The 26324-nt window shown below is 37.4% G+C and overlaps 1 long non-coding RNA gene across 1 annotated transcript; it reads left to right on the top strand.

Annotated features, from left to right (window-relative positions):
- The first annotated feature begins 504 nt into the window (after nucleotides 1–504).
- On the top strand, nucleotides 505–7992 carry LOC117661272 (uncharacterized). The gene is made up of 4 exons (XR_004589941.3): nucleotides 505–588; nucleotides 2199–2289; nucleotides 3913–4083; nucleotides 7637–7992. It is a non-coding gene; the product is annotated as an uncharacterized LOC117661272 (long non-coding RNA).
- The last annotated feature ends 18332 nt before the right edge of the window (nucleotides 7993–26324 follow it).

A 26324-nucleotide genomic window follows, 5' to 3' on the forward strand; every position in this document is an offset into this window, starting at 1 on the left:
CCATAACGGGATTAGAACCCCAAACTTCAGATGATTGAACTAAGAAACCTTAGAGTCAGTATAATTATTTCTTTTACGTGACTTTTTAACAGTCTTGTCCTGACTGATGACAGCACTGGGAGTCACCAAAGAATGTTTTGCGGTTGTGCGCATAGGAAGTACACATTCCTTTTGTTTCTGATTATGATCCTCCCTAAATGAAGCCTGTGATTGCTCTCTTACTGTGGCCTTTCGGCCATGTTTGGATTTTGAGATAGCTTTAGGCATAATAATAGATTGGGAATCAGACCAAATCTATAATCAGTAAGATGTAAGTTATTTAAAATATTTATTATTTTTCAATAGTTTGAAAGGATAGATAAAGGCTAATATGTTTAATGTTCTCAGGTAAATGTAAAATTCTAGCTGCGTCAGTAATCAAAATGGTGTTTCAGCACTCAACTGGCACAGCCTGATAGGCTGGAGGCTCTCAGGAATGGAACTGGAGTTATTGCCGGTATTCAAATGGCAACCGGCTCAACTGTCAATGTGAGCGCGAGGCTCAACTGTAAGGCAGAGATAAAATTCCAACAGTTAAAAGCTGTTAAGGTAACTATAAGTACCTATGTAGAATAATTATTAAATGAGGCTTTAATTGCTCTTGGGAGCGTAAATTGATATTGGGAGCGTGATTCTCCTCTTTCGGCTAGATTTGAAGCCGCAACTCAGCTCTAAGCAGCTGAAATCAATTTATGTTAGAAAAGGTTTTTAGATGATCTTGGGAGCGTGAGACTCCTCTTTTCGGCTAAATTTTTAGCCGCATTTCAGCGCTAAACAGCTGAAATCAGTTAAAGTCAGCAGCAGCAAAGGGAGGCTGTTTTTAAAAGCGTCAAAGCCGACTTTGATGTAAAGATTGTAGCAACAATCTGTAAAGCTGTGACTTTATTCAGTGGCCGACAAGCGGTTAGCATGAGGGAGTGCGAAACTCCACTTTAATGATCAGCTTAAATTAGCTGTGACAAGGTGAGCGCAAGACTCAACAATTGGTTTTTTTTGTTTTTTTTTTGGTTCTTGTTTTTTGTTTTTTTGTTTTTTGTTTTTTTTTTTTTACATTTAAAATAGCTTCTGCTGATAAAGGCAAAATTAAACCCCCCGCCCCCTTAAGGGAGCGGAATGCTCCAAGGAAATGATTAACTGACCAGTTTCAACGATGTTTTCTGATGCTGAAAGTAGAAAACGTCCTCAGATGTCCTAAGTATAGGTGAATTAAATTAAAATGTTCAGTAGATAAAAGAACTGAAGAAATTAAGCAGAAATAACACTCTAACGCTGAAAAGCAGATAGAGCACACTTTCCACACAACTGTCCAGTCTGACGACTGAGCAAAAAAGCTGGAATCCCTAGGAATAGGGGCGGGATTTAATAATTAATTGACAGGCTCAGTCCACATTTGACCAATGAGCATAACCCACATCTGGCTGCTGTCTCCACTCTCAAGGGAGAATGGAGATTTTATATCCATTCAGAAAGACTGGGCCAATCTATTCATCAACTGGTGTTCATAAACACCTTCAGCCACAAGCTCCCACAGAAGACTGGAGTTGATGGAATTAAGAATTTACATTCCCCCACCCAAATTCTAAGGACAGGACATGACCTTAGGACATAATAAGATTTACCCACCACAATTAGAATAGCAAAAGACACAAAGCTCACTATATTGCACAAACCTCTGGAGCATCTCAATCACCAAACCCCTATAAAAATCCATCCACTCACTCGGCCATTCTGTTAGCCACCCCAGAAACATGCTGCTGTCACTGAAGTTTCTGGAAACCAAATAAGCAGAAACCTTCTTTCCCTGTAGGCAGCCTCCATTTTATTTCCAGTGTTTTTCTCCCAGCTTGACACCGAACTGGATTTTTCTTCCTACACAAGAAAACTGCATGGATGTGAGTTGGTAAAAATCAAACTCAGTACAGGTCCAGAGAAATTTATGCATACCTAGGAAGAACAGTGCAAGAAACCGGAGGTGTCTTAATCTATAAGAGCACCTGCAGTTCTTCCATTCCTATTAGTGGGAGATAGGCAGTCCAGAAATACAAAATATAAATAAAGAATAAATTTATGCACCCCGCAACGTAGCCCTCATTTTTGTTTTAAAAAAATTAGTTGCTTCTAAGACTTTATTGCTTTATTATGTCTCTTCTCTTCAAAAGATTGGTCATGTGAAGGACAGCCTCTGGAATTTTTTTAATGTTCAAAGAAGTAGAAAGCATGAAGCAATATTGACAATGTATTCATCAGCAGGTAATAGGCTTTTCATTTCTCATTAGTTTAAAGCTTTATTTACATCCTATTAACACTGAGTTTTATTTACTTCATTTGGTTTAATTACCTATTTCTTCATTCTTTGAAGTTTAAAAAAAATACAAAAACAACCTAAAATGAGGAGATGCAAATATCTGTGTGTTATGCACTGATTTTCACAAATTCATAAATAATAAATGGTAGATACATTCCACCCTGAATACTGACAGTAATGCCTTCATTACAATGCTCCCTAATTCTGAAAGCCCCACTCGCTCAAAATGAGATTGCTTTCCAAAAAGGAACTAAGGCTTCAGATAAATAAAAGACCACTAGACACAATCGACCCTGGATTTATATTGGATTTCTTTAGCTTTATAGCTTGGCGGATGGTAATTCACATGGAAACATCATTAATAATTGCCAGAAGTTCTATTTGGAAAGAGATATTTGTGCAGAAGGTTTTGCCTTAATGAGGTTCCACTTGAAAATGAGCTAACATCTATTCAGTTAATGCAAAGGACTTTTTAATTAGTCCTCTTAGAACATGATAGACCTCCCCCTTTTTTTAAAAAAAAAGTTCATCTTGACGATACACACATACACACACATAGATAGATATAGATATAGATATATAGATATAGATATAGATGATATAGATATAGATATATCAACCAATATGGAAATACAAGATTTTTTCTCCTTACCTAGCTATCTTCAATATTCTTAGGGTTACAATATTTTCCTGACTGGAAACAGTGGAATCCACTATCCATTGCTTCAGGTATTATCGTGAATTCTTGGATATAAACAAAGTATTATTTGAGACATGCAACATATAAATATGGGTTGGATTTTTTTTTTTTTACTTCCGGAATTCATAATTCTTCCTTTCTTCATAAATGCCAACATGAGCAACTTAAAGACAATAGCAACAGCAACAGCACTTAGATTTATATACTGCTCCACAATGCTTTACAGCACTCTCTGAGCAGTTTACAAATGTCAGCACATTGCCCCCAACAATCTGGGTTCTCATTTTACCGATATCAGAAGGATGGAAGGTTGAGTCAACCTTGAGCCAGTCAAGATCAAACTCATGGCTGTGGGAAAAGTTTGCCTACAATACTTTATTGTAACCACTCCACCACCATGGCTCCTACACAAAGTTTAAACACAAGCAACTACAACAAAAGGATATTTGGTTTCCTTCAAGAATTAAGTAACACATCCCTCTGAGATACTTTTTTATTCATTCCCTTCTTTTAACCACCAAAGTGAAGCAATTGCACAGCTTGACATTGAATAATAAAAATTGGTTTAAGCGCATTTCTTCACTGCAACCTTCAACTTAGGGTTTCCCATGCATAAATCAGCTGGAAAGGAAGCCAATTTTAGAAGTCCCTTTCCAGTTTATAATCCCTTCTTCCACTTTGGCCACAGTGATGGCTTGGAAGAAGTCTAATCTCTGACTGGTGTCTGTCTCTTTTCCTCTTTATCCTTCTTGAGCCTGCCAAAAGAAAAAAAAGAAAAAGAAAAACTTACTGTTTTATATTTTTCTGTTCACTTAAAGACACAATTAGAGAAGCAGCAGAATGTATGTCAATTTTCTCGGTGATTTAGGAAAAGAACTGGCCATGGACGGAAGTAGACATTGCCCCCAAAATATAAGAAATGTCTGCCTACAATGAAATGAAGCACAGAAGATGAAGCAATCTTGAGCCACCAGATGTTAGACAACACTAGCTGAAATAGATGGGTGGAGATTACTTACTTAATGGACTATTAAATGAGGTAAGCCTGTTATGTGGAGCAGCCCTAAAATTCATGATGATTATTATTTTATTTATTTGTGGCTAACAACAATAAAAAAGAAGAAATGAAAAGCATGTAAACAGAAGTAAAAGAATAGAACAATAAAATAATGAAAAGAACACAATGAGAATACATCAATATGATCACAAAATGATGGACGGATAGAGAGCAAAGAGCAAGGGGAGAGGTGAAGTCCGCCATCAATCCAGCAGTCACCTACTGACAACTCCCCCATCAGGATCCAGGCCAACCAGCAGAGCTAGATCTTTAGGTTCTTGCAGAAGGATAGGAGGGTGGGGGCAAATCTTACGTTAGGGGGAAAGTTGTTCCAAAGGGTGGGTGCTATAATTTTATTTTATTTATTTATTTATTTTATTATTCATATTTCTATGCCGTCCACTCTCCGAGGACTCTGGGCGGCTTACACCAAAGACAGTATACTAAATAGCATATTGCCCCCAACAATCTGGGTCCTCATTTTACCCACCTCAGAAGGATGGAAGGCTGAGTCAACCTTGAGTCGGTGAGATTTGATCCACTGATCTGCTGAACTAGCAGTCAGCTGAAGTAACTGCAGTACTGCACTCTTACCACTGTGCCACCTCGGCTCTTTTTAATAACAAAGTTCCAAATTTTCCTTCAAGTATTTTGTCCATCACCCTTCATCACTATCTCAGTTGGAAACCACTTGATTGTTAATAATTAACAAAGCATTATTTATTTAAAAATGTATTTTATTTATTTGTATTTATTAATAAATTAACAAAGTCACCCAGAGTCACTGTATTACTGAGATGGGCAGCATAGACATTTAATTAAATAAAAAAATAATTAAAGCATCCCAAAAGTCAGCAATGGCAAATCAGTATTGTAACCCTGCTAAGAAACCACATGAATGGAGCACCAAGAGCTCAAGGTCCCAAAAGTGCTTCTAGGATGAGAAGCAAAACATCTTCAAAAAAAAAAAAAAACCCAGAAAGTCCAGTTGCCTCTTAAAAAAACACCTTTGGAACAGCCATGAGCTGGATGATCAAGAATCTCCATAGACAAGAGCTCAAGGTCTTTTTATTTTTCACTTCTATATTGCAATCTTCTTTATCATCATCATTTCAATAAATACTCCTGGCAATTTCTAATTTTTGGATATTTGACAAAAGTTATTTTTGACTGTCTCTGTCCTCTCACAATGTCTGGAAGTTGGAGGAATCTGGATAAAAAACAACAGAGATAGGCTGCAAATAAATTTAACAAAAAAATAAATAAAATAAATAAAACTTCAAAGTGAAGTTCATAACTTAAATATTCCAGGAAGATTTTATTTCTTTTGGAAGAAAAGAAGGAAATTGTCATGTGGAACAACTATCACACACATTGAAAATGAAACCTGCAAATGTTTCTGGCAAGGGATGGCATGTCCCCAAATAGAGAGAAAAAAATAACATGATAGTCTACATGAGTACATGACAGCAAACTTCTTTTTTTCCTGTATGATGTGCCAGTTTGATCTAAATGGTTGAGGCCCCAGGCTAGAAATCCAGAGACTATGAGTTCTAGTCCCATTTTAGGCATAAAGCCAGTTGTATGACTTTGGGCCAGTCACAGTTCAGCTCAAGTCACCTCACAGGATTTTTGTTGTAGGGAAAATTGGAGGAGAAAGGAGTTTTAGGTATGATTACCATCAGGTGTTGAAGGGACGTGGTGGTTCAATGGCTAAGATGCTGAGCTTGTCGATCAAAAGGTTGGCAGTTCAACAGTTCGAATCCCTAGTGCCGCGTAATGGGGTGAGCTCCCGTTACTTGTCCCAGTTTCTGCCAACCTAGCAGTTCGAAAGCACGTAAAAAATGCAAGTATAAAAATAGGGACCACCTTTGGTGGGAAAGTAACAGCGTTCTGTGTGCCTTTGGTGTTTAGTCATGCTGGCCATATGACCACAGAGACGTCTTCGGACAGCGCTGGCTCTTCGGCTTTGAAACGGAGATGAACACCGCTCCCTAGAGTCGGGAACGACTAGCACATATGTGTGAGGGAAACCTTTACTTTTACCTTACCATCAGGAGTTACTTATATAAATAATGTCGACAGGATAAAACACTAAGAAATAAATAATAAAACAAGTAATGTGGCAGTGTGTAGCAGCACTTCATCATACACTAATGCTTGTTAGGGTATTTTTATGCACATGACAGCAATGTATTGTGGCAGTTTTAAGTGAAACAGAAGTTATATTCCAACCCAAAGTTAGTTGAAAAATGGGTGGCCATATAAATGCTTTAAATAAACAAACAAACTATTGGCTCAGTTCATTAAAATACAAGGAAGGGATAGTTTTTGAAGACACTGATTTATTTAAAAGTGTTCTTATTATTGTGAAGCTGGAAGAGAACAGACTTTAAACATCTACAAAATTGGAGAGCCTGAATTTCGATGGATTGCTCCATTTCTGACTAGTAAGGTCCTTGGTTTTCAAGGGTTTTGTTTTGTTTTGTTTTTCTTCTGTACAGAGACTAAAAATTTCAGTATCATGATAAATGGACCAGGTACCTAGTCTTTGAGGCTGTAATAGAATTCCTTTGCTCTAGACAGTGGCCCATATTACACTTTGAAAATTATTCCCTAGTGCTCTCAAACTATTTTTGGGTTCCTGCTGGCATCGATAATCAGGATGAAACTAGAAGATGAAAAGCTTAGCCGGTATTTCACACTGGGAAATTTTAGGTTGCAGTTCTAATTTCTTATGTTTGGTTTACGCAAACAGAATTTAGTAAATAACACTGAAATCACAGGATACGTGAAAGACTATGATTGCCTTGTTTTCTTCATTATGTTAAAACATTTAGTCATATGTTATAAAAACTAAGCACAGGAACTTTATGCAGATGCATTACTGACATTACCCATGACAAGAAGATCAGATTCATGCCCCATTACTTAAGATGATTATGTGTTGGACTTTATGCAATATTGGCGTGTATGGATGTCTGAAGTCTGCATCACTAAGGCACATTGTTCCACTCCAGCACAGTGAATTATACCATCCCTATATTTGTTTATTTGTTTATTCAATATGTATAGCAAAAGATCACATGACCCTGGGATGCTGCAACCATCGTAAATACATGCCATTTGACAAATACCTGAATCTTAATCACCTACATGAAGACACTGCAGTGATTGTAAAAGAAAGAACCAATCATGTCACTTTTTTCAGCAACATCATAACTCTGAAATGTTAAATGAATGGCCATAAATGGAGGACTCTTGACATTCAGTTGCTGCTTGATTTAGAACCCAGTGGTTTTTTATCCATACTTTCTCTGTTTGTGTATTCCTGGTTAGAGGCGTATCAGTTGAAAGATAACTCTTTGAATTAGTAAAGTAGTTTGATTCTTATTTTTGTTTTATTTTCCCCTTTTGTCTCCCACTCACATCAGTTCCTTAAACCCGATATACATAGTAGGAGCTTTGAATTTCTTTACAGAATCAGCCCATTTATTCTGATAAGATTTTAACGTTAACACTTTCTACCCTACAGAAATTCCTGTATTGCTGCACTGCATACACTGTAGATTTGGACTACATATTCTCCAAGATCCATTCTAATTTATGGAATATCAGTGATCGCTTTGGCACTTTACTTCTCATGAGGAAACTAGCAATAAGACGGACCTTCTTTTGAATAATGTGAAGGGGGACAGCATAATGAATAGAACATCCTAATGTAGAATGGTGCAGTTGGGGGACCGTAGATGAAGAATGGAAAGTGAAGGCCATAACAACATCTGTATACACAAGAGAGCCCCATTAAAGTAGGACATGGCTCCAGGATTTCACTCTACATTTTCAAAAATAATATTTATACCACAAAGATTAAAATCCCTGTGCAACATGCTCAATCTCAGTTTTATTTACTTCATATTGCTTAGCTATGCCATTCCTTGTCCTCAAGCAATTGCTAATTTAATTGCTAACTTCCTTGTAGTGCTGCCATTTTATCTCAGGTGGTAGAATTCAGGGAGACAACACAACAAATGACTGAGCCTTAAGTGATCACAGGAAGAAAAGAAGAGACATTTCAGCTTCAAGAAGCAGCTTGCATACTAATGATTATTTATTTATTTTTTTCCTGTTCAGTTCTAATTGAATTCTCACAGCATGATTTTAAAAAGTAGCATTTAAAAGTCCTTATCTGGGAATCAATTCTGGGAAAGGAAGGGCACATTTTATTCTCAAGAAAAAATAAAATATACATATCAAGCCCCCAAAAAGATTTAAAATTTCAGAAATTGATGGAAAAATACAGATTACAAGCAGTAAAATCCATTAAGGTTGATTTCTCTGCAGATTTCTGATTTCAGAAATTTTGGGCTATGCTGGGAGTAACTGCCTACAAAACAGCAAATCAAAGAGTTTTTTTATGTATATGCTAGCTAGACAATAAAATAGCTGAGTTATACTTACTTCACATTCCTTCCCAATTTCTTGAAAGATTTCTGCTTAACAAAAGGGTTCTGTTTTTCTTATTTTTGGGAGTGCCAGACTCAAAACTTTCCTTGAGTTTATTATATTGTTGGAGGTGGCAGAAAGCTTGACTACTGCATGCCTGGCATGAAAGAATAAGGCCAATTAAGTTCCAATTAAATTAATTTATTGTTCATTCCCTGCATAGGAATCTAGTCAACCTATGGTTAGCACAATTTTGGCACCAGGATAAGGGTTAACAGAAGTTGGACTTAGACCACTTGTGGGAGTGTAGAGACTCTAGGCCAGGGATGTCAAACTGGCAGCCGGTGGGCCAGATCCATCATGCACAGGCCATGCCCACGAAGGGAAAATACATCACGAAACTTCATGTGACACTAACGTGACTCTACGAGTTTGACACCTGTGCTCTAGGCTGATTCCTCTTTTGACTCTGCCTTCTGGCTCTGCCATTCCTTCTAGATCAGCGGTTCTCAACCTGGGGGTCGTGACCCCTTTGGGGTTCGAATGGCCATTTCACAGGGGTCGCCAAAGCCCTCTCTCACCTCCCCATGCCTTCACTCACCCTCACCCTCTGCCTCTGTTGGATCACCGTTCGCTTACCCCGCCCACTCCCAATCTATTGCTGCCTCCTGAGTCCCAGCTGATGGCTAGAGGGAAACAAACCATTTAAATTCTTGCCGCGGGGCTTCAAAGGGCCGCCCTATAGCTGATCAGTGTTAAAAGAAAACAAATGAGAAGACCGGTGCCTGCAAAAATAGAAAAAAACAGCCCCTTTCAGCTTCAGCATAGGTTAATTACCATAAGTTGATTTGATCAGCCTCGGACTCTCAGCTGATTTGCTCTCAGCTGTTTTGCGGAGGGCTCTGTTGCTAGCTGCAAAGAGAGGAGCAGATTTTTTCCCCCCTAGCTATGCTGAAAAACGAAACTAAAAGTAAAGCAGGGTCTTTGCTGCAATGTGACAAAATGAGGCAGAGAGAGATTTCTTTTTCTTTTTCCTCACCAAAAAAGGTAGGTCCAAAACTGCAAACAATGGGAAATTTAGGGCAAAAGAGGAGGTTCAAGATTTTAAAGCACAAAAGGAAAAAAGCTCTATTTAACTAGGGAATTGTAATAATTGAGATATTATTAATTGTATATTGTGTTGAAAGCAGAAATGGTTAAGTTGTGGTTTGGAGGAATATATGGGGGAAATTATTTGGTTTATTATTATTGGTAAATATAATTAATTGATTTGTAAGAAATTGGATTGCATGGAAATAATTGGAATATTCATGTTCATATTGATTGATGTACAAAAAAGATAGTTATATAACTAATTGATTTATATTAAAATGTTGAATTTGTATTAAACAACTGTATTACATAATTACATAATTAACCAATGTGAGGATGGATATAAAAATAGAAGACAATGGGAAGGGTTATAATATAGAATAGAAGAGAAAAATTGAATTTGATTAAGATTAGAGATGAGGATGAAGGGTAATATTGTTTTTTTAAAAAAATAGATGAGGAATAAATATGGCAAAAAGGAAATATAGAAATTGTAAATTTAATTGAAATGACTAAACGCTGTTTAAATTTGTGAACCAGCCAAATACTCTGTTCAAAGAAAATACATTGTATGTTTGTATGTGTGTTTCTAATTATTGCTATTTATTCATATTTGTTCTCTTTTATTCTTTAAAGTTTAACAATTCATTCTTTATCTTAATATCTTTATATTTGTTTGGGGTTGGTTTTCTTCCCTTTCATCTTTTTTATTGTACAGCAGTCTTTCTCCTCAAACCTACCACCTCTCTCTTTTCTTTCCTTCTTACTTTCTCTTCGCCCCCTCTTCTTCTCCTTCCTACTTCCTCTTCCTTTCTCCTTCTCCTCCAGTCTTCCTCCCTCTCTTACCCTCACTCCTACTCTAATTTACCTTCCCTTCCTTCATCCCTCTCTATTGCTGTATCCTTTTATGCATATGGACTACTCAGAAGGCTGAAAAAGTTATTTTTGACTGGTCCTCGCATTTTTGACCAGTCCTCGAACTTACGACTGTCCTCACATTTTACGTTTTTGCCCTATCTTGTCACCATGGTGAAGAGAAGCAGTTGTGAAATGAGTGACATGGTTATTAAGAATGCTACAATGGGCATGATGACCAGTCATAAGTGTGAAGACCGGTCAAAAGTGCGAGACCTGTCAGAAATCACTTTTTTCAGCCCTCTGGGTAGTCCTTTTGTGCACATGGACTACTCCAACGGCTGAAAAAGTTATTTTTGACTGGTCCTCGCACTTTTGACCAGTCCTCGAATTTACGACTGTCCTCACATTTTACGTTTTTTGCCCTATCTTATCACCATGGTGAAGAGAAGCAGTTGTAAAATGAATGACATGGTTGTTAGGAATGGTGCACGGGCATAAATGTGAGGATGGTCAAAAGTGCGAGGATCTGTCAGAAATGACTTTTTTCAGCCCTCTGAGTAGTCCCTATAAACATAGCCATGGCTATGACCACCTAGCCACGCCCACCTGGTCACATGACCTCCAAGCCACACCCACAAAATAAGCCACGCCCACAGAACCGATAGTAAAAAAATGTTAGAACCCACCCCTGGTTGGGGGTCACCACAGCATGAGGAACTGTATTAATGGGTCGTGGCATTAGGAAGGTTGAGAACCACTGTTCCAGATATTTTCACATTACTCTAAAACCTTCCTGGCTGAAAAATCTTTCAAATTATTTTCATTAAATTGAATTAATAATTCTTTTTTATCAAACTGATTGATAAATCTGTAGAAAAGATATGCAAAAAAAATCTACAAAGTAACAGTTCTATCTTATTAAAGCCCAGTGATGAAAATAAGACTCAATAATTTGCTGATTCTCTTTGTCAATGGACTACTCAATTTAAAGAGGAAATATTATAGTTTTTTTTTTTTACTTTATTTCCTATGTTTTATCTATTGCACCTGTTTCAAGCATCCTCCCCAAAGGCTCTGTACTAGAGCCTTGGTAGTACAGTGGTCTAAAGCACCCTGTTATTAAGACCAGCTGCCTGCAATTACTGCAGGTTCGAATCTCGCCAGGCTCAAGGTTGACCCAGCCTTCCATCCTTTCTAAGGTAGGTAAATTGAGGACCCAGTTGTGGGGGCAATAAGCTGACTTTGTATAAATATACAAAAGGATGAAGGCTATTGCTTAGCGCATTGTAAGCCACCCTGAGTCTCCGGAGAAGGGCGGCATATAAATCAAATTAAAAAAAAAAAAACAACTATGCTGAAAATTAAACCATTCTCCTTTAGTTTCACATTTATTTATTTATTTATTATATTTCTATACCGCCTTTCTCCCGTAGGACTCAAGGCAGTGTACAGTCAAGAAAAATATAGACACACAAGCATCATAAAATTGCTAATTAAAATTATTACTTAGTTTGGTCAATTAAATAAAACCCAGAATTAGATAACATTTAAAAAATCATTCACATGTTTGTATGTTTAGCCCTGCCTGTTGGAACATCAGGGTCTTGAGGGCACGGCAGAAAGCACAGAGATCAGGGATATTCCGTATCTCCGGGGGCAGTTCATTCCAAAGGGTTGGAGCCCCCACAGAGAAGGCCCTCCCCCTGGGAGTCGCCAGTCGACATAATTTGACTGACGGTACCCTGAGTAGTCCCTCCCTGTGAGAACGAACTGGTCGGTGGGAGGCTATTGGTGGCAAAAGACGGTCTCGTAGGTACCCAGGTCCTAAGCCATGGAGCGCTTTAAAGGTGATAACTAACACCTTGAATCGCACCCGGAAGACCATTGACATATGTGGGCCCACAAACACACCTACCTACTTCTGTGTACATGTGCACATCAGTAGTGGGTTCCACTTACCTTCGCTACCAGTTCGGAACCAGGAATGTGTGCATGCATGTGCTTGCTTTGCTTGCACACAGCACTTCTGCGCATGCACAGAACCTTCTGTGAGTGCACAGGGCATCTGTGGTGACGTCCGGGTGGGTTGGCAGAGCCACTACTAGTTCATCCGAACCAGGGTGAACTGGTAGAAACCCACTACTGGTGCACATGTTTGCACACATTCCCCTATATCTATATCCTCTATCTCTTCCATTTTTTAAAAAAATTTTTTTTTTGAAATTTATTATAATACAATACAATACAATCAGTCAGACAGTGTTAGTTTTCTACAGAGGTTAGATTGATTCCTCCTTTATGTTTCATAGTTCCAAATTCCTATATATATCTTAAGATTTATATTAACTTTCATCTATTCTTCATTCGGTTATCAATCCACCTACCAATTATCCCACACCTATAATATTCTGAGTCCTCTTTTTCGTTTAAATTTCTCTTCACTTTAAATAAGAAGTTTTGTTCAAATTCTCATTGGTGAGATTTAATTGTATTTACATGCATTATGTAGAGACCACAACTGGTTCATTCATATAGGAAAACTAGGAAGCTGTCTGGGGTACCAAATTTAGAAATGTATCAAATTTTAAGGATGATGATGAGTCAAAATATATTTTGTTAAAAATATTTAAAGTATTTTATAGCATTTCATTTACTTTACAGGCTGGGAGCATGGATTTCATGATTCATTTAAGATGTTGGTACTTGACAGCTAGTCTAGGACTGTCACCAATGATAGCAAAAATGTGTATATATGTCCTGATAGACAATTGTGGTTTTTTTTCCCCAAAGTTTTCACACACTTATCTGGTATGCCATTTTTTCATTTCCATGATATCCTGGATTGGGAGGTCCTTCTCACATTTACTGATGTGTTAAATCATTTTCTAAGTAGTATACTGCAATATAAATAACATGGTGCTGTCCTTGAAGTCTAGTCAGTAGCTAAGTTGGTCCGAAATTCAACAGCCAGTTATGGATGCACTTCATTTCACTCATATAACAACTGTACCTCACACACTGTACTAATTACAAGTTTCTTTCTGGATGTAATTCCGTCTGCTTTTTGTCATATGCAAAACTTCTCATTATGTCTGGATACCTATAGGATCACATGTTTCAGTTGTTTCTGACCACATGGTGGATTCAATAGTCTCCAGATCCCATCACTGAAGCCTATCGATATTGTAGCACCTCAGAAATTATTTTTTTTCCTTGCAGTCTCTCTCTCTGGAACAACATTAACCCTGAATTCTGTACAGCAGTAATCTCTAAATTCACTGTTTTTCAGCATGCCTTAGGACAACATATTTTCTGAGCCTACTAATCCACATTTCATACTGTAAAATGGGATAATTGTTTCTCCCACATGGCTTTTGGAACAGGTTCTTATTTGCTTCACTTCTCTAACCTTGGTTTTGCTTTAATCTTAATTATTTATTATTTGTAAACCACCTGTAATTGCTATTGTAATTGAAGTGCCCTGTGTTAGATAGATAGATAGATAGATAGATAGATAGATAGATAGATAGATAGATAGATAGATAGATAGATAGATGGATGGATGGATGGATGGATGGATGGATGGATGGATGGATGGATGGATGATAGATAGATAGATAGATAGATAGATAGATAGATAGATAGATAGATAGATAATAGTGACTTTGACAGTCATCCAGGAGCTTCAGTTAGTGCAGTATGCAGCTGTTTTTATAGTTACTGGCACATCAGAATTTGCTTCTATAAATCATTGCTATGTTAATAGATGCACTAACTGCCAGTTAGCTTCTGGCTGCAATTGAAGATACATGTTGATTTCAAAACTCTTCATGGCTTAGTGTTTAGTTATCTACAAGACAAGGTTGCATTGGTAAAATTAATTACAATTATTTGCATATATCATTCCAGGGATTCTAATTAGAGGGCATGATATTAAGATGCACTGAGATGTGTAAACTTATGCTTCCCACAGACTATAGCAAGTTGGAAAGTTTTCAACCCCTTATTGTGTGCTATGTATTATTATGTATTGTGTGCTTCCCAGGTTTCCTGGAGTAAACGCTTTTCAAATTTAGAAAATATATGGTATAAATGCAATGTCTTTGGATCTAGGTCTCTACCTGATGATATTTTAATAGAGCAATGTCAAGGTTTAGCTAAGTCTGTTAAATTTCTGTCAGCAGCAAGCATGTATTTTGGCAACATTACTGTTTAATCTGTACATCAGTCCTCTTGTGGCCAGGATGAATAATGTATCTTATCATCCTTCTAAACTGGAGGACACACTGGAATCCTCTTATGTGTAGGTGATCCCGCATTAACTCAACACCCATTGATCTAAAGCAAGCTTTATGTGCTTTAGTCACATATTGAAGTGCAGAAACATCGTAATTAATTAAGCACATTCTAAGTTATTAGTATTTGTTAAGAGTCCTAAAATCCATGCATGGAAATTAAATAAACACCTGATCAAACCAGTTAAAATTTTCAAATATTTAGGAGTACTGTTTCATGTGTCCTAATATACACACGGAGTAAGAAGTCCCAAATGGAGAGAAGTCAGTGATGGCCCTACAGTCTCTTACTATACTAGAAGTATATTATTCATACCAAAATATCTTCAGCTAACTGAATAAAAAAGAGTTGTAAGAGACCTTGGAGGTCTTCTTGTCCAAACCCCTGCTCAAGCAGGAAACCTATACCGTATAAGACAAGTGGTGGTTGAGCAAGAAAGAGGGCTGAACTTTTGTCTGCAGCAGTGGTGGGTTGCCCCCAGTTCAGACCAGTTCACAAGAACCAGTAGTAAAACAGGTGGGAGGCCCAGTGGTGAAATCCAAATTTTTTTACTACTGGTTCTGTGGGCGTGGTCTGGCTTGGTGGTCGTAGCTTGGTGGCCATGGCAGGGGAAGGATACTGCAAAATCTCCATTCCCGCTCCACTCCAGGGAAGGATACTGCAAAATCTCCATTCCCACCCCACACCAGGAGAAGGATATTGCAAAATTTCCATTCCCACCCCACCCTGGGTCCAGCCAGAGGTGATATTTGCCAGTTCTTTGAACTACTCAAAATTTCTGCTACCAGTTCTCCAGAATCTGTCAGAACCTGCTGGATTTCACCCCTGGGGAGGCCCCACCCACCGTCCTGGATGTCGTCATCAGCAATCTGTGCATGCGCAATGCAATCCCATTGCGAACCAGTAGTAAAGGTAAATACAACCCACCCATGGTCTGCAGCCCATTTATGGCTTGAAAATGGAACCTGCACTACGATGAAGAGAAGATGTTACTGGTTTCTCATACCAATTGTTGAGAGTTTCCTAAACAAATCTTTTGCTGTAACTGCTCAAACAAGAGAAAGCTGTACATTGACCTGGATTGCGAACATGTCACCATGGTGAACAGAAACGATTTTAGGCTTTGCTACATTTGTTATATTCATGCACAGAGAGGAACTACTTATAGGGGAGCTGGGTGTGAATTGTCCCAATTGTTTAGCTTGGAGGAGTCATGGGTTGACAGTAATATTGAACTGCTGTGTTAGAAAATAAAAACTTGCTGCTTTTCAACTTACTTAATTCTGAGCATCAATGCAAGGTGAGGTGCAGTGTTAAAACTGTGATGGAAAATAGAATATGAAACATTTTTCCTTGCTTACATTGGAATAGCCATGCAGAGGAATGAAAGGCAATTGCTGCCTTTGAGATTGTTTTTATGTAAAAGGTGGTCTTACATACTTCATACTAGTTTTGTAGGAAGAAGTGTATACAACAGGAACTTTGTTTTACTTTTGGAGCAGGAACATACTGAGGAGTGCATGCTGAATTTGCATTAAAGAAAAGAGGAAGTGCAAGAGAAGAAACAGAAAACAGATGGAAAAAATAGGATTGTTCTCTTCCAGAAAGCACTACTGCTTCACAAATCCACCTCTCTTTTTTTGGAATCTTGGAAAATGCTGGTCCAAGAAAGGACATATTTGCTTTCTGGAAGCAAGAATTAGAAGAACAAGAGATAAGGATGGATTGGTTTTCATATATGCAAATACATTCTAGATATGATAAAGATTCTAAGACAGAGGATTTTAATAGTAATTTGACTAATCTGGATAAAATTTTAACAGGTCCTGATGACTATGTAATTTAAAAATTGTATGGTTATTTATTAGAGGTAAAATTGGAAGAAGAACAAGTTAAAGAAACAATGATTGCATGGGGGGAAAATGTTGGTAATGGAATTGATTTAGAGAAATGGCAAAAATTGTGGTTGCAAAATTATAAAATGACAATCTCAGCAGCATATAAGGAGAATTTGTATAAGATGTTTTACAGGTGGCATTTATCCCCAACGAGAATAGCCAGAATGTTCAAGAACAAATCAGAAAAGTGTTGGAAATGTCATCAGACACCGGGCTCATATTACCATATGTGGTGGACATGCGTAGAAGTTAAAAGATATTGGACTAAAATCCACACATGGTTGGGAAAAATGACAAAGAAACACATTGACTTTAAACCAGTGATATTTTTATTAGGGATTTTACCATAAACATATAATAGAGAACTGAGATATTTAATTGTGAATGTTTTAACAGCGGCTAGAATTGTATTTGCTAAAAATTGGAAAAAGGAGAAAATACCTATGAAAGATGAAGTTATTAAGAAAGTTATGGAATGTGCTGAAATGAGTAAATTGACATTTGAAATTAAAGAACAGGAAGATAAACAATATTATATGATATGGGATTTATTTTATCAATGGCTAGATAAGACAGCATGGAAATGAAGTATGAAATATGAAATAAATGTAATAATAAAATATATAATATGGTTTTTTTAGGGGATAAATGCTATTGTTAAATAAATGTTAAATGAGAATAATAACACAATGAGATATAATAAATTGACAAATAAGAGAAATTAAATAACTTGTAAATTATGGATGTGGGATTAAGCACAAAAGAATTGTAACCAATCAACACACTTTCTGTAATTGTAATGGATGATGGTTGTTTTATGTTTTGTTTAAAATTTAAAAATTTTTTAAAAAAATCCACTACCGGTTCGCAAGAACCGGGGAGAACCGGTAGCAACCCACCACTGCATTCAACATATAGGAGGCAAACTGTCAAATCCGTGAATGAGCAGTACCAATTTTACTTAATGCAATTGAAGCTCTGGACTCATTGCTGGCTTTCTTATCTTGAGCTCTGATTTTAACAGTTTCTGAGAAATGGAGTTGCTACTTGGTTTTTCGTGTTACCCAACAAACCATCTCAAAAGTTCATGGCCAAACTGTGATTCAAACTAGGAACATAATGGGGCAAATCAATATCCTTTAGCAACATTTCCATTTTTATTTGGACTCTTTACACCACTGTCTCTGCATAGGGGAGGGAGAGAAGCCCTAAATGCCAGACGGACCTACATTTCAAAGACTCTTTTGTCAGGCAAGGCTTACAAGGTTATTGCAGCACAGCTTTGAAAAGCTAATGCAAATAATTCTCCATTCTCAAACTGTTTTAGGCAACTGCAACTGTCTCTCTCTCTCTCTCTTTGAACTAAGAGTACAGTAACAGGGTGTTTTGTATGTATTGTCTTCACCTTTTCGATTAGATCTATTTATAGTGTTAACCTTGCAAGCCCTGAGAATACTTTACTTTCTCTAGAGCAAGCACCAAAGCAGTGTAAGACAAGTGAAAACAAAAGAGAGGGGCTTATTACAGATAAATCAAAATCTGATGACCCAATAGGGACTGACTGCTACAGTTGTAACACCGCATATTTATAACCAGAAGAATGTACATGGTATGATATCCCATTCTGTTCTAGTTTTTCCTAAAACAAAAAAGCTTTTACCACGTCCCTTTGAAAACGTTGTTAGAGCTCCACTCAGCCACATTTAACCTCTTAATACTGATGTACAAAATGACAGTTTTATATCAGCCATACATCCCACAGCAAGCAAACGTGATGCCTTTAAGGTAAAAAATAATAATAAATCCAATCAGATTTTAATCTACATTTCATCAGGGGTGAGTTTCAAAATTTTTTGCAAGGGGTTCTCTGCCTGGTTGCTGGATACTCATGGCCATGGTGGGTGTGGCCTAGTCGGCCTCCTGCACCATAGCGGCGGGGTGTGTGTGTGTTTTTGCTCTTCCTGGGCTCCAGAGGCTTTCCTTGAGTGTCCGGGAGGGCGAAAACAGCCTCCCCAGGTTCCGGAGGCCCATTTTTTGCCCTCCCCAAGCCTCCACACCTGCCCTACACTTACTGTATCCAAAACGTGCCATGTGGGGACTCCCGGGAGGGTGGAGCGGGGTGGGCAGGGACAGCCAGGAGTGGGATTTGGGGGTTCTCCAAACTGCATAGAATCTTAGCTAGAGGTTATCCCAAACCCCTGCGAACCCCCAGCAGCCCACCCTGCATTTCATGTGTGTTTGTATTTGCTGATAGGCCTGGGTCAGGTCTAATTTAGCAAAGATTTTGCCTCAGCCTAATGAGTGAAGCAAATGTTGTACAATAGGCACTGGGTAGGTGGAATTTTGGAGAGCCTTATTTAATGTGCACTTATAATTGGCACATATTCTAACTGAGCCGTCTGGTTTTATTGGGTAATGATGGGTGTCTCCCATTTGGAATAGTCTATAGGCTCAAGTACCCCTTGAGATATTAACTTCTCCAGGGCAGTATCAACTTTTTGCCTTAATGCAAAAGGAACTCTCCTGGGTTTAAGTCATATAGGAGCTATCTGGGGATCTAAATTAAAGGAAAGAGGTTTGCCCTTGTACTTACTGAGGCTTTTGGTGAAGACATAGCTGAACTCCTGTATGAGATTGGCCAAAAGGGGCTCTTGTAGCTGGTGTATGCCTGAAATTGAAAGGCCCAGGGAATGAAACTATTCCAGGCCTAAGAGATTGGGGTGCTCTTCTTCCACGATAATGGTAGGAAGAAACCCTGAAAAACTTCCATATTGGACATGGAAGGGGCATGTTCCTAGAATGGGTATAATTCTGCCCTGATAGTCTCTTAATTTAGTGGCTTTAGATTTAATTTTATCTTTGGAAAAGTGAGGGACTAGCCTTTTAATTGTATGCCAGGATATCAGGGACATGGAAGACCCTGTGTCCACCTCCATTTTACATGGGGATCCTTTGAATTGGATGGTGACAAAAATTTTCTTTTTCCTGTTCCCAATTGCATTTCCAATTATATTTTCAGGGAGGTAGCTATCATTGTTTATGGTGTAGCAGTCTTCACCTTTGTTGTAATTTTTGAATTGTGTTTTCTTAATTTTGGTGGTCCTCTCTAAGGGTTTTGAAGTTGGTTGTGTGCTCTGCACACCTAGCTAAATGGCCCTTTCTACCACATCTCAGATAGTCTGCGTTCTGAAATTTGCAGGCAGATCTCATGTGTTGTCCTCCACAGCTCAGCAGGACATCTGGCTTGTTGTTTTTTCCTTGTCTTTCCAGTCTCTGGGTTGGCTGAGGCGATTTACATCTTCGTCCTCTTCTTCCACTGTGTCCCCCTCTGTGTCAGTTGTCTCAGAATGTACAGCTTCCATTTTGGAGGGAAATTTAGCAATAGTCTTTTGTATGTCAGAGGAAGATTTGTTAGACAGTTCAGCAGCTCTTGCCCAGTCCAGAGCCAATTGGAGAGGGAATACTCTTTTTGTCAGCAGGTGGCGTTGTAGTTTTAAATCTCTGATGCCACATACTAGTCTGTCTCTTAACGAATTCTCTAGATGTTTGAAATCACAGTAAAGCACAGCAGCTCTGAGGGCAGCAATGTACTGATTAATGGTTTCCCCCTCTTTTTGGTCCCTATGAGAGAACACTTGTCTCCTTGCTATAGAGGAAGGTGTTGGAGAGTAGTGATTCCTTAAGTTTTCTAGAATGACATCCCAAGGTACTGTGTGTAATTTCTGAGGTGCCAAAAGATTTTTTGCAGTTTCAACACCTCATCCCCACAGTAGGATAGGAAGTATGCTTTTTTCTATCGTTTGAGATGTCTCCATAGTCATTTGATAGTAAGAAGCACTCAAATTTCTCCAAGTATGTATCCCAGGATTGTTTTTCTGGATTAAAGGTGGTGAAAATAGGCAAGGCTGTCATTTTCTACAGTCAAGGGACTCAGTGCTCTATCAGGAATCGTTGGGCGGCTTCTCGTCATGGTTTGCACTTCAGCTCTTTATTAGTGACTTCGCTCTTGTCTGTACCTCAGGTCAGTTGGGATAATTATCCCACCTTCGTCACCAGCTGTTATGTCCCTGTTAGGGATGAACAGACTGAGGCAAGACAGTTCAGGTAAACACTAACAATATTTATTAGTTAACATTCCATTAACAGGTTCGCTTAGCTTTGCGGCTAGCACAGCTGCTCGGCTAACAGGAGCAGCGGCTGTCAGCACTTTAACATCTCCTTATATACTCGTGCCTGAATTAAAACAACCAATCAGAGTGCGGCGGCGTCTGCAGACCGGAGTGGAGCCCAGACGCAGCATTACACCTAACCTGTTTTGAAATGAACTTTGACATATGAACTGCAAATGTATTATACGTGTGATGAAAACAATCCAAATATCCTACAAGATACTTGGAGAACTTTGTTTGATGGAACGTTATTTAATTGCAATGACATGCAATTAAATTAACATACATTTTGGAAATATATGGAAAAGTAAAATTATGGCTAAAATCCTGTACCTTTTACTTAGAAACCATCTTGACATAATGGAACTTACATCAATGTAAACATGCAACATTGCATATTTAATTGCAAGAAGGCCCTTAAGATAAGCCTTAAGGCTTATCTTAAGGAATTTCCATACAACTAGTTGCTTTTTTTTTTAATTTCCAAAACTTTCTAATTCAATTTGCGCCTTAGTACTGTTCTGATCATTTTAGAATGTTCTGAATATTCTGAATATTTAGAATATTCTATTTTTTTAATTTTAGAATATTTATTGATCTAGGGAACTTCCAGATGTGTACATTATTTTCCAAATGCTAAAAACATCATAGGCACTGAAATTTGCAGCTCCAAAAATTGCCTAAGTTTAAGTTTAAATTCTGCAGTATGTTGGCAGCAAAAAAAAAAAAATCAAACAACTTTGAGATGTCAGCACAGGGCTGTAGTTATGTCTAATTAGGTGTTTGCAGCCAGATATGGTAGCCTTTACCAAATTAGGAAATTTAGTCTATATTTTTTATATCCTTTTGAAAATTGGGATGCTATGAGGATGGGGCATGTTTATTTGCAGGGAAACACCATTCAGGGAATCAGTCAATAATATCTCTCTTTGACCCATAAGTAAACACAGACAAATGCTACCTATTAACAAATACCAGTCAATTAATCACTGTATTATCCTGTACTTCAAGTACACAGTAACATATCTTACTCACTTACTTATTAATGAATTACACAATACTTTGACCCATAAATCAGATGACAACCTGAAAAAGAAAAGTTCATATTTTACAGCCAAAAAGTGTTGCTGCCTTGCAGAGAGAAAGAAAGCTAGCTAATACATTTAGCCCTTTGTTATCCCTTACAAAACAGATAAAAGAGTGTTGAGAGACAGGAGAGCTCTGTTAGACCTTCAAAATTTACTCTACTACAATTAAGCAGAGTACCAGCAATCCATTTAGATCATGGGTGTCAAACTTGATTATTGAGGGCCATATCAGCATTGTGTTTGACCTCAGGATGGATGCCTGAAGTGGGCATGGCAAGCTCAACTTCACTCGTGTCAGGGATGCCTTTGCTGGCCCTTTGCCAGCAAAAATGGACTCCCAAGCTCTGTTTTCAGCTGTGATGGCCTCCTGCAACTCTCTGCCAAAGAAAACGGAGCTCATGAGGGCCTCATGCAATCCTCTGAAGCTCCATTTTCGCTGGCAGAGGCACCATGGGCCAGTCTTTTGCTGTTTCCAGGACTGCTGCATGGGCCAAATCTAAGCACCCCATGGGCCAGCTCCGGCTCCCTGGCTTTTTGTTTGACATCTCTGATTTAGAGTGTATCTCCTGTTCAAAGGGGTAACATCAATCTTTAAAGCTTCACTAATTTCAATCAACCTTTTAGACTCTTCTGGTGAATATATGAAGAGTTGGATGTCCTTGAAAGAGTGACATGGGGCTGCAGCAGAAATCGGTGACCAGAGAGCAAGTTCTGCCAATTGAAATCTCTCCTAAAAAAAGAGAGAGATTGTGTGGTTGCTCCCATGCACTCCAGGCACCTGCTACTCAGAAGTAAACTAAAGGAATGGAGGTTTTTATAGTTGGCTTGTGAGTGGAGCAACAGGGAGTCAAGGTATTCCATCTAAGCTTACAGTCACAAAGTAGTCTACATACATGGGAAAAATCTGAGCCTCATTGCTTATTCAATTTTACAAATTGTCTTTTAGTCATTTATCAATTATTAAGAATCTTCGGATCAATACATTTAACAGTATTTGGTGCATGAGTCTCCTTCAATCCTTGAAGTTTTAAGGAGTGAAGTTTTAATGTCCTTCAGGACTTTTAAGGACTTTTTTTAAAAAAAAAATGGAATGATACTGTAGATAAACTTCAAAAGTATGATTAGAACCTTGATTTTAGAAAATTTAAAGTGGATTGAGGAAGGAAGTGAAACAATTAAAATTAATTATACAAAACTTTATCATTGGAAAATGTTGTTAGGCAAAAAGTGATAAGATGGGACTTTCAAGGTTGGATACTAGAGGGAATCAGTAAGAATTAAATATTATAATTAAAGGAAAAGAACATTTCATTTTGACTCACTAATATGGAATGGCAAAAAATAGTCTAACTTTGGATGAATTAAAGGATATTTTTGAAAAATCAACTCCAAAATTAATCTTAAGAACACCTGCTTTGATAAGCAAACTAGTTTTAAAAAAGAACAAATTTTACTAGACAAAGACTGAGACTTATTTCAATGTGGATTTAAAAATTACAAACTATAAAAATGAAGAAAAAATGATAATTAAAAGGGATTTGCAAATAACAAATCAGAAGAATGACTTGGATAACTTTCTTATTTTGGATTTTAAAAAGAGCTAGGTGGAAGTTTTGAAGAGTTTCTGAAAAGAGACAAAGAAAAGAGTTTGTCTTTTCTGTTTGTCAAATCAGAAGAATGACTTGGATAACTTTCTTATTTTGGATTTTAAAAAGAGCTAGGTGGAAGTTTTGAAAAGTTTCTGAAAAGAGACAAAGAGAAAAGAAATTAAGTTTGGGGATTGTAAAGTTTATTTAAAGGGATCAAAGATCAAGATTTTTAAAACCAAAGGAAAGGAATATAAAGTTCTTTTATTTGATCAAGTTCAAAATATATGTGTTATTGCTTCTGTAACCCTTAATGGATTTTTGTTGATCAGAATCAAATGATAAGAAATGAATTACGGGAAGAGATCTTTTATTGTATTTTCAGAGAAAGTGGTAAATTACTACAAATATTTGTTTACTTGTTGTGATAAAGGGGGAAGCCTTCTGTTTATATAGTTCTTTTCTTTCTCTTTACGAATTTATTTTCATTTTCATTTTTTCTGTACTTTCTATCTTGTCTTTTCGTTCTTTTATATTCTATTACTTTGTACTTTTAACATATTTTATTTTTTTAATAACATTTATTATTCAAAAAAAGAAACATTAAACCTTTCTTTTGGTCATGGAGATAGCATCAGATCTTTACCCTACTCTCTGCTGAACAGCTTGTTCTGCATTGTTATCATATCAACAGCAACTGGATATACAAATTGCAAACCTACACAATGCCATGGTACAATTAAGACAACAGTTGGGACAAGGCTGGCTCAACAGCAGCAGCACACAGTAGCTGGCAGATCAACGAATATTTCTTTGCTCTCATGGGTGTTTGCCAGAGAAGCCTGGAGGAAACCAGGATCACTTCCTGACTTTTACAACCCAGTATGAATTGTTACAACCTGTCAGCTAGCAAAATTTCCTACAGATCGTTCCAAGGTGACATTTGTTCTGAGCTATTAAAAGAAGGGCCAGTCAAATGGTCATGCCCCTTATTGAGAGCAAGGATCCATTACTTGACAATACCAAGACTTCATGCAAAGATTTAAAGCTGAACTTGACAATCTAGCTAGAAGAGCGGTGATAAATCAGATCTGCATGCTGAGACAGGGCAACTCTCCAATTGTGTCTACTTGTCCTAGCAGATCTGGCAGGAGATATGTACATGCTACAGGTTCCATCTATTACAAAATGCCATCTGGCATGACCCAGCAAGACAGCTTTTCTGTTACGGTGCCTGCTCTTTGGATCATTCCCTGATAGATTAGATTAGATTAATTCCAATCCTGGTAACCTCTCAGATGACTTTGAAGACCTGCTTATGTCATCAGACATGGTAGTTGGAATAAGTGACAGACCCAGAGGGATGATTGTGTTGATGATTGTGATGGTTTTTACCTTAGCTGCTGTTCTGTATTTATTTTGGTGTTTTTTGTATTTTTAACCACTGTTTCTCACCAGAATCACAAGGTTGAAATGAATGAATGAATGAACGAATGAATGAATGAATGAATGAATGAACAAACATATAAATAAATTAATAAATAAGGATCACATCCAAGTCTCTTATTTCAGATGTACTGAACCATCTTCAAAAGCTAATTAAGAGATGTGTATAATTGGCTCAGAATAAAGGAGAACCACAAAACTGGTGACTAAGGCATAGGGGCATGGTCATCCTTGGTGCTTTTCCATCATCTCTCAGATTAAAAGTTAAGTACTCCAAATGTATCTATAATCCAGAATACATTCTTTCATAGAAGACTCATAGCTGTGTCACACTCCATCTTGAGCTATACATTATATAACAACTATAACAAAACTATAACAAAAGTATATGAACAATATGTTATATAATATTTAGTAGTCAAGATTGGCAGAATTACAGGGCAAAGTTAGATCAGATTCCAAACTGTAGAGTCATGTGACAGAAGATAGGCAGCCTATAAATTTAATACATAAATTTTAAAAAAGAATTCTTAATGTTATTGGAGAAAGCATGTCCTTTTTAGGATTTTTATATTTTTACAATTATTGTTTTTATATAGTTTTATTTAATTGGATTGTAGCATGCCACTAAGTATCACTTCTTGTGATATGGGTGGCTACCTAAATTAGATAAATAAATAACGTACAATGGTTTGTTTTGTTTTGTTCTGCGAAGTTTTGTTTGTTAACACTTCCAAGAGTGGAAGTGATGATCCTTCATCTCTATAACTATTTTGATAAGCATATCTTAAAAAATACTTTACAAGGAAAGTAAAATAAATCCTGGCTTTTTATTTAAGAAAACATTCAAACTTACTGAAAATAAGATTTTCTAATAAAACTCAATTATACTAATTATGCCATCATAATTAAAATAATATTGCTGAAGCTTTAATGCTGCTACTTTCTTCTGAATACTCTTAATTAAACCATTTGCAACATGAGCAATCATGGTGTGATTTAGAAAAAAAATAAGTGGCAATCAACCATCATAGGAAATTCAAAGTTCTGAAAGACTGAAATAAATGAACCCAAAGCCAACCACGCAAAATAAAATATTAGCACATTGTTGGCAGGCTATCCTGGTTCTAGTTCCTCTTTGAACCAACCTTTTCACTTAACAGAAGTGGTTTGATGAGGTGACTGAAAGTAAACCCTCTGTCTTGACTTCTATCTCATTTCTCAAGAGCCATTTTAACTCTGCACTACCATAATATTCACCTTGTGGCTAAGAAAATTCTCTAAAATAAAGTATCTTAATAGCTGTTCTGTTAGCACAAGGGGATATTTACTATTTCAGTCTTT

This window comes from Pantherophis guttatus, chromosome 3, assembly GCF_059756535.1.
Source record: "Pantherophis guttatus breed Tessera chromosome 3, ASM5975653v1, whole genome shotgun sequence".
NCBI classification, from domain to species: domain Eukaryota; kingdom Metazoa; phylum Chordata; class Lepidosauria; order Squamata; family Colubridae; genus Pantherophis; species Pantherophis guttatus.